The following is a 9,707-nucleotide window of genomic DNA, read 5'->3' on the forward strand; positions in this document are numbered from 1 at the left end:
ACCCACCCAAGCCTGTGTGTTGCAGCTATGAGAAGATGTTAAACATAAAAGCAAAGACTGTGCCACCACTTAGCTTCTGCAGAGCAGCCCTTCCCCAGAAACTGATGAGCTCTGCTTTTGTCTTAGAAAAAGCCATGGAGGGCAGGATGGCTCATCGAGCCTGTGCCCTTGCCAAATGGAGTGTGGACAAGGAAATGTCAAGTGGCTCTGGAAGCAGTGCTTGGCCACCCCTGGGGAGCAGGGGGAGGGGTGTCAGCCAGCCTCCATTCTATCCTGGGGCCCAGATGCAGGTGCCACCATCATGCTATCCTCTTCATGCCTCAATTGTGTGCACCCAGGGGAGGGAGGTGTTGTGCTCACGGAGGCTGCTCAGTAGAGAAAAGAAAGGCCTGGTGTAGACAGCTGGTGAAGGAATGCCCAGTACTGGGTGGGAACTATTGAGGATCTGAAACAAGGTAGTTTGGGGTGGCTGAGAGAGAGAGAGAGAAAGAGAGAGAGAGAGAGAGAGAGTTTGTGAGAGAGAGTTTGTGAGAGAGAGTTTGTGAGAGGTCTGGAGTTTGAGTCCCAGTACCATGCAAAGAAAAACAATTTACCCAACTCCTGCAAAAACAATGTTCTAGGGCTGAAGAAATAGTGCAAGAGTTAAGGCACTTGCTTTGCACACAGCTGACCCAGCCATTAATCGACCTTTGATCAATGCTGGGAGTGATCCCTTAGCATAGAGCTAGGTGTATGCCCTAAACACTTGTGGGTATGACCCAAAAGGAACAACCCCCCCCCCCCCAAGAAAGAAGTGTTGTAGATATAGCAGAATAAACTAGGGAGCAGGTTTTGTACTCAGTAGTCACCAGTCCCATCCCCAGCAAGGCAAGGTCCCTGGAGCATCTCAAGAAGTGACTGTGACTTACCCCCTAGCACTGCCACAAAGCAGCAGCAGAAGGAGCCAGCCAGCCTTAAGCAACAAGAATATATATTCCTTCCTAGTGTTGAGAGGTTAGTGGTCTGAATCAAGCTATGGGCTGGCTGAGATGTTACAGGGTAGAGCCCTGATGGCCGTGTGGCCCAGGTTTTCCTGGGCGATGGCAGCATAAAGCAAAGACTTGCCCCATCCGCAGTGTCACAGAACCACCTTCTGCCAATGTCTTTATGTGACATTTTCCTATGCACATGCACTTGCCCATGTGACAGCAGTCACATCAGAGAAGGGTGCCTCTTAGCGGCCTAGTCACTTTCAGTTGATCACATCAACAAAGCACCTATTTTCCAGTAGGGCCAGTCACTCTCACAAACATGGAGGTTAGAACTCATGTGAATGTATCTTTCACCTCTCTACTCTCCCTTTGGCTGTTTGTTTTTTTTTTTAATATCATAATTAGCCAGAGTGGCACACATACTTGTTGTGAGGGTTTTTACATGATCTTGGTGGTGTGCACACATATGCTTTCAGGTCCACACACATCAGAGGAGCTGCTCACACACACCTGTCCAAACTGTTCCAGAGATCACACACCGCTGAAGGCAGAGGAGTGTCCCTAACAGCAGAGTCTTGGTGCATGTACTGCCTCCAGGGATCAAACTTTTATCTTCTTACCTGCAAGGCAATTGCTTTACCACTGGGCCAACCCCAGAGTCCTAGGAACTTGGAACATATCTTTTTGGGCAGTTTGACTCCATCTTTTTCTGTTATTTCAGATGTGTGGAACAGAAAAGACCAAAGATCTAACCTCCCCACCATTCTGCCTCCTAGAACCCCTCTTGAACACTCAGAAAAATCTCTTGTGAGGAGGTTTCTGTGACAAGTCTAGTTTTGAAAATCATTTAACTTCTCTGGGATTGGTTTCCTCCTCCATTAAATGAGCAAAAGCAGTGGCTTTTGAGGTGCTGACCCTGCCATCCTGGTGGGAAGTAAATGTCATTAAGATGACTGTGAACTGACCCGAGTACAAATCAGCCCAGGTCCCTCTAGGTGACTCACACACTGTCCACAGGCCAGTTGCCTCCTGTGTAATCAAAGGCAACTCCCCAGGCAAAAAAAATCTGTATATATCAATAAAAATAGAGCTCACAGGGCTCATCAGACTAACATTTGTCCTCCCAAACCTGCATGCAGGTGGGATTGTTCCAGGTTTGGGGACCACATTTCTCAATTCCTTGGCAGTTGTTTTGGGTTGTTTTCAAGTTCTGTCATTCATATTTTTATTTATAAGTAACTATTGGTGTTTGTGACCTCATTATCTATTTTAGTCTGATGACTGTTTTTTTGGTGGGGCCTGAAATGAGTATTTTGGTCCTGGAAAATTGTTCAATATTTAGATGTTTTATAGAAAGGAACTGTGGTTCAATAAGATATATTCCTGCCGCAAAAAGGGAGTTTTGTACTCCCTTGCTTGTGTCATAGGGGAAAGTGATCTCCTGGGTTACCCAGTCAGTAGCTTCTGCCAGGATGTGGATTTTCAGAGCTAACCCTGGGAAATCCTGGGAAGGCTGGCAAAACTGTCCCATATTGATGAGAAATACTCCTGTGAATATTAGTCATGCTAGTAACAGGCAGTTTACACTCTGGTATTCATGCAATGAACCTGTTAGTGGACTACCAGGCACAGCCTTCGAGTATAAAATCATTCTTCTCTTTCATCATGAATAGGTATCGAGTTGCATATGTTGCTCCTTCAATGATATCATTACTTTTCCTTCTCACTTCCCCTAAAGGTATCTCCCCAGTATCAAGCTAGGGGGTTATATGGAATATTTTGTACTCCATCCAAGATGATATAGGCAGGAAAGTTTAGGAGGCCCCAACTCCCTTGCTTCTCACCTCACCTCTCCTGAGCAGCATCCAGTATGGATTCTCCTATGTGGCGCCATGTTGGTCAGAGGTTGGATGAAGAGAAAAGAGTTGCTGTTCACCCTGAGTCCATGCTCTGCAGATCCACAGTTACATTTGGGCCTTTTTGTACTTGACTGGATTGAACTCTGCCCACACAGACACTCCATGAGGTCTGACTGCCGGAGCCTACCTCCAAGCCTGGATTCTATATCTAACCTGGCTTCCATGCCCAGCCCATCCTCTTGGAGGTCCCAAAGATCCAGAATTCCATTCACCTGAGCAGAGAACAGAGGTAGCTTTCCAAGGACTTGAACTGCCCACAGGGACAGGCCAGAGGTTGAGCATGCCAGAATGGAACTCTTAGCGCTATGCCTGAACAGAAAGCCCTGAAGGCTTACAACCCACTGCCTTAACTCACTCCAAATCTGGGAAAGCCCCTGGCCCTCATTCAGGCTCAGATGGCTCCAGGACACCAAGGTCACCACAAAAGATAGCTGACTCTTCTGTAGGAAGCAACACAACTCACATCTCACTTCCTTCCCCAGCTGGGAAAGGTTTTTTCAACACACGCTGTTCTATTTCCAAGCTTGTGTTTTCCATAGGTGCTCAGCACTGGCAACGTGATAGGACCAAGTTCTGCTCAGCAACAGGGTTGCCCCCATCTGAAGACAGGCATCAACCTTCTGGATAAGTTAGCAATGGGACTGCAATTTATTTAGCCACTAATTCTACTTAGTGAAATGACTTTGCTCCACTATTATAACTCACCTTGCTTATGTCCTGATGGGCTCCGGTAATTCATACTTGACTCTTCCATTCAGCTTCTGCTTCCTGTGGGGCTGGGAGTTGGTTCCTGGATGACTCACTTTAGGAGGTCATATATAGAAAGGAGGTTTTCTCATTATAGATGGAGGAAGGTCACCAGAAAAGCAGGGCTGTTTTTTTTTCTCCCTCCTAAAAACCAGTTCTCTTTAGGTAATTCTTTTCCAAGGAAGTTTATATACTATTATCAAACTTCTTCCCAACTTCAATTTATTTGATTTGTGTGATTTATACCCACATTTCTCACCCAGGTGCCATATGGTTTCCTGTATTATCTAGGATATTCCAAGGGACCATATTTGAAAATTACATAAATGAAGTTTCACAGTATGAGACAAGGGGCCAACCCATATGATCAAGAGACTATTAGGGTGCATACAAGATTGAAAGGAGGCCAAGATTAGAAAAAAATTTGAGAAACACTGGTTTGTATATTATACGGATGAATTTCTGACTTCTTGAATTAAAGCCTAGCCCTTGGGGCCAGGGAGATAGTACGAAGATGAAGGTGTTTGCCTTGCAAGTTGCCAATCCAGTATATGATACCTAGCATAATATATAGTCCCCTGATCACTACCAAAGTATATATATATATATATATATATATATATATATATATATATATATATATATATATAATATGCACATAATAGGCTTGATTCCCGAGCAAAGGCTCAGGAGTAAACCCAGAACACCACTGGGTGGGACCAAAAGACAATTAAAAAAAACTCAGTGCCTGTGTTGCCCCCATCTTCATCCTTGATAAAATGTAGGTTGGCTGTCCTGTCCCACAAAGCAGCGTCCAGCTGCTTGTAAGTTAGAAGTTCTATTGTCAGTTCGACAAGATTTTACTCTCACTAGAAAGAGGGATGTTTCTCACCTCTAGGCTCAGATACATGCTGTCACCTCCCTTTTGGCAGAGGTGGACAGATTTCTGCTAGCATCTGCCAAACACCTACCTGCAGACTTGGAGTTCTGCACTGGAGAGTGGGACAGTGAGCAGCAAAGGCCTGGGACTCTATCCCATTTTTCACCTCACTTGCATCTCCGAAGAGCTAATGTGGGTGTCTTGGAAGGGAGCGGCAGTGCCTCAGCTGACCATGGGTGATCTGACAACACTATGTGTGTATCTGTTTAGATAAGGCAAAATGAACACCCCCCACTCTGCGTCCCTCAATCTGCACACTGACTATTCATTCACACTAGAATGAAGCTTGCCTTCAGACAGGCCTTGGGGTTCTTAGTAGCTTGAGCCATGTGAAAAGCATTGCTTTTCACAAATTCTCTTCCCATCCATCCGTTCCTGGGCTTTCTGCCCATTCCCACCTCCCGCCTTTGCCATATGGCACCTGGAAGCACTAGAATGTCTCTTCATGCTTCTCGCCCAGCATGTCTGCAGAGACTCACTCGAGCTCCCTCTGCTGGGCCTGCCAGGCAGCTTCATCTGATTGCACTTGTGTGCTGGGCACCGGTTCCTGTGGCACTAAAGTGACCGACCACCTTCTTGTGTGTCCTCTTCTCCCCGCTGGACTGCAGTGTCCTGAGCATAGAGGCCATTGTTTTCCATTTACATCTGCAGGTGAATCAAGCCAGCTCATTAACCTCATTGCGCTTACTTCCTCATGGGTGAAGACAGACAATAGGCTTGTCAGGACTTAAAGTGAAGTAATGCGTTTGCCACGCTTGCTTGGTGCAGTGTCTGGCCCCAAATCAGAGTTCAATAAGCAGCAGCCATCATTATGTTCTGATTCTCCTTTTCACTGCGCCCCACTCTAGCAAGAATCAACAGATCACATGAGTGATCTGATGAACAAGAGACACTGTTGTAGGAGAGATATGCTAGAGTAGACATTGGAAATAAGGTTTGAAAATCCAAAGAGAAGAGAAATCAGAAATTAATAGAATCCTGTGTCTCCCAACTTCCTAATAGTCTATAGGCTTTGTAGGTGATTCTTCGGTTATTACACATTTTCCCTCAGGGACAGGTGAAGAGCGACTATGTACAGTGCTGCAGACCTGTACTTGTCAACTGACCTTGAGTGTAACAAACAGCCCCAGAGGAAAGCACCTCCAATTACAGCCACCAAGAGGGTGGGGCTCCTTCAAGGCAGATTGATTTATTGGGCCAGTAATACAGCTCAACAGCCCACACACAGTCTGTCTTTGGCAAGCCGCCCTGCCTACTTCCTCCTCTCTTGCTCTGATATATTGATCAGTGTGTGTGAGCTGTGTAGTTGATTGAAGGGGTGTATCCGTGAATGTGTGTGTCTGTGGTGTCTGCATGTATTTTGCTACCTGTGCACATGTGTTTCTATGCCTGTACATGTGTGCACCTATGCAAATGTGTGCATGGTGTTTGTGTGCAAAGATGTGTGACTTTGTAGTGCACATGTATAGGTGTGCCTGTCGTGTGTAAATGTGTGACTGTATATGTTTCTGTGTGTATATCTATGTGCCATATACTAGACAGCAGCTCCTAGCCTGTGTGTCTCTCTGAGGCATCGCCAAACCTCAAACGGAAGCAACTTTCACTTGTTTCTTCATGTGGTGACTTTCATTATACTTTGCTTCAGGTGCACCGGAATGTTCCAGAGTGCCTCTCACCCTGTCTGAACCCAGTCTTCTGAGTGCAGTAACATGTCATTTTGGAAGGAAGGAAGCAAACTAGTCTTTGTTGTGTGCCTTGTGCCAGGCAAAACATCGACATCCCCATTGATCAAAAAAAACGGAGACTTGAAAGAGTTAAGGAGCTTTCCAAGACAAATGGAGGCAGAGCCAGAAGCAAACCCAGGTGTGTCTGACTACTGGGTTCAGTGGTGGCTAAGTCCAGGTTTCAACTCAGAGGGGGATGGAAGACGAGCCACTTTAGGAGAAACCACAGGGTAGTATAAAACAGGAACATTCTGAAATCTCAGGTCCAATTTCAATATATAGTATCAGACTTCTTTTGTACTTACCAAGAACCTGGCTGTATGGCTTCCTCTGTACAATGTGTTGTCTTGGTAACATATTGCCATAAACAAGTGACTTTAAACCATAGACACTCGCTATCTCATGGTTTCAATAGATTAGCAGACTGATGCTTAGAGAAATCCTCTGCTTAGGGTCATATGCTGGCCAGGACTGCACTCTCATCTGGAGGTTCGAGTGGACACACCTGTTCCCAACCTACAGGGACACTGGCCATACCCACATCCCTGAGGCTGTAGGACTGAACTGAGAACTTCATTATTGAGGGGAGTAGAGTTGTTGACCACATCAAGTGGTGCCCAGGAACTACTTTTGGTGAAGCTGAGGGACCACACTGAGTGTCTAGCCTGAACCAGGGTTGTCCATGTGCAAGCAAATGCTGTAATTATTATTGAACTATTTCTCTGGCCCCAAAGAGATCATTTTTCGAGGCTGCACCATCACCTATGGCTTTAGTGGTTCCTGGCTAGAGGGAACATCCAAGATGCCCCCTCTCTCATTTTTCACAACCAGCAAGTGAGAAAAACTCCAGCAAGATGAGTGCCATCATCTGTTGTTGCATGCCCCCTTCCTTACTGTCATATTCTACTGGTTAGCAGTAAGTAACAGGCCCTACCACACTCAGAAGGGGAGGGTCATGCAAGGGCATGTGCACCAGGAAGCAGCTCCCATAGGTAAAGGACCTACAGGGCCTGCCCACTGCACCCCTCTCCCATGTTATTCTCCTCTTTCCTGCTCTCTCTACTGGTCCAAACTCTGACCTAGGGCTGTGCCAGTAAATCAAATTTTCATAGTAGCAGTGTTAACAAGCAGGGCTTCTATTATGTACATGCACATACATATGTGAGGGGCACAAGTCTCTCATATCTCTTTATCAATTCACCTGTCATCTCCCTACCTATAAAAAATGAGGATCCTACCACGTCTTACATTTTCATTAGCATTTTCCATGTGATTAATAAGAGTAATCTCAAAACCATGTTTTTTAAAATTGCTGTTTGATATTCCGTCATAAGCAGTTACCATGATTAATTTAACTACATCTCTATTTTGGGGCCATTTAAACTGTTCCAATATTTTGTCATTATAAACAACACTTATGAATACCCTTATACCTAAATCCTTGGGGAAATCTCTGATATTTTCCTTTGGCTAAATGAAAAGAAGTTGAGAAACCCACAAAGCTCAGGGATGTTGGCTTGTAAGTTCCATTATCAATTTGGATTTATTTCACTGCCAACAGTACAGGGCCATCTTTGCCTTCGACCCTGGAAATATTCCATTACAAATAAAGTTTCCATTTTTATAGGTAAGACATGAGAGGTTTATTTTAATTACATGTCAATGATTCCTGGAGAGGTTAAAGATTTTTTTCAGGTTCACTGCTCATTTTCATTTTTCCTCATGTTGTGTGCTATGTTCCTTCTGTTTTTCTTTTTCCTTTGGGGGGAAGTGAGTAAAAAAGTCTCACCTGGCAGTGCTCAGGACTTAGTCCTGACTTTGCACTCAGGGATCATTTCTGGTGGGGCTCAGGGGACCATATATAAAGCCTGAAATGGAAGCTGGGTCAGCTGCATGCAAGGGACCTGCCTTACTAGCTTACTATCTCTGTGGCCCCATGTGTTCTTTCTTATTCCAAGTTTCCCAATTCCCCACAGAGGCCTTCTTAGACTACCAGAGCATGGCTAGCTCTTTTCCTGTGGCACTTGGGCTTTACTCCAAAAGCAGGACCAAAGTCCCACCTCACCAGTAGGACAGAGCTTTGAAAACAGAGCATGCACCATAGGTGTGCACTCAGAAAATCTGGGCCATTCCTCAAACCTGAACCCCCTTTTCCTCCAGCATTGTGACCCTCATATTCCTCCTAGACTCTGAACATCATGGTAGGTGACATGAGATGGGGAAGTCAGCTACATTCTCTAATGTCTTAGCCAGGTGAGGCCCATGAGCACTGCGGGTTTACATAAAAGTGTTTCTGAGGAAGTGTTCCTACTGCCTAGAGGAAATGAGTAACTGTAAATCAGGCCACAGCATGGAGGCAACTTATTTATCTTGTAAGTATTTCATGTGCTGGCATCACCTAGGGACCCACTGGCCACTATTCAGCCAATCTGCAGCCATCACTTTGGGAATGCTTGTCCCCAATTGTTCTGCCAGAAGGCATGTTCCAGGGTGCATGGAGGGGGGAGGCACCCTAGAGGGCTGAGGTCTAATCACATATCTGGGTCTTCCATCGACATGAGGCAGAAGCAGGAAATAACCAATAGTGGGTAATCCTTCCTCTGGGGGTGGGGAACTGCTCTTTGATTCTCTCTGGCCTGAGTTCCTCTCTCTCTCTAGAGGGTGTTCATCAGAATGAAGCAGCACAAGCAGACACTTTGGGAGCTATTCAAGCAGGAGTAGATGGGCTGAAAACATGTTCAGGCCTTTGGCCAGAGCTAATTAGCAATCAAAGCCCGGGCCCAATGCAGTGTTGCTTAATAAACGATGGTACATCCTCACAGAGAGTATTAGGCCACTATTAAAAATGTCTCCCAAAAATATGGCAATGAAAAATGCTCCTGACATGAAATGAGAGAAGGCTGCAAAACCCACATGCAGAATATAGAATATTATCCCAATTACATAACAGGCTAACTGGGATGACTTTAAATGATGACTGATGTTCAGTACTGTAAGGTGTTTGAATTTTATGTTCTTATTTTTTGGAGGGCGGGGTTTGGGTCACATCCGGCAGATCTCAGGGGCTACTCCTGGCTCTAAGCTCAGAAATTGCTCCTGGCAGGCTCGGGGGCCATATGAGATGCTGGAATTTTTGAACCATTGTCTTTCTGCATGCAAGGCAAATGCCCTACCTTCAGACTGTCTCTCCAGCCCCTGTTCTTATACTTTTTAAAACAATTTTTACATTAAGAAAAAATTTTATTTTGGGTTTTGGGCCACAACTGGCAGCTCTCAGGGGTTACTCCTGGCTGTGCTCTCAGAAATCACTCCTGGCAGGTTCAGGGAACCATATGGGATGTCAGGAATTGAACTCCTTCATTTTTCCTTCCCTCATTCCTTCTTTCCTTCCTTCCCTCCTTCGCTC

This window comes from Suncus etruscus, chromosome 17 (genome assembly GCF_024139225.1).
Source record: "Suncus etruscus isolate mSunEtr1 chromosome 17, mSunEtr1.pri.cur, whole genome shotgun sequence".
In the NCBI taxonomy this organism is placed as follows: Eukaryota; Metazoa; Chordata; class Mammalia; order Eulipotyphla; family Soricidae; genus Suncus; species Suncus etruscus.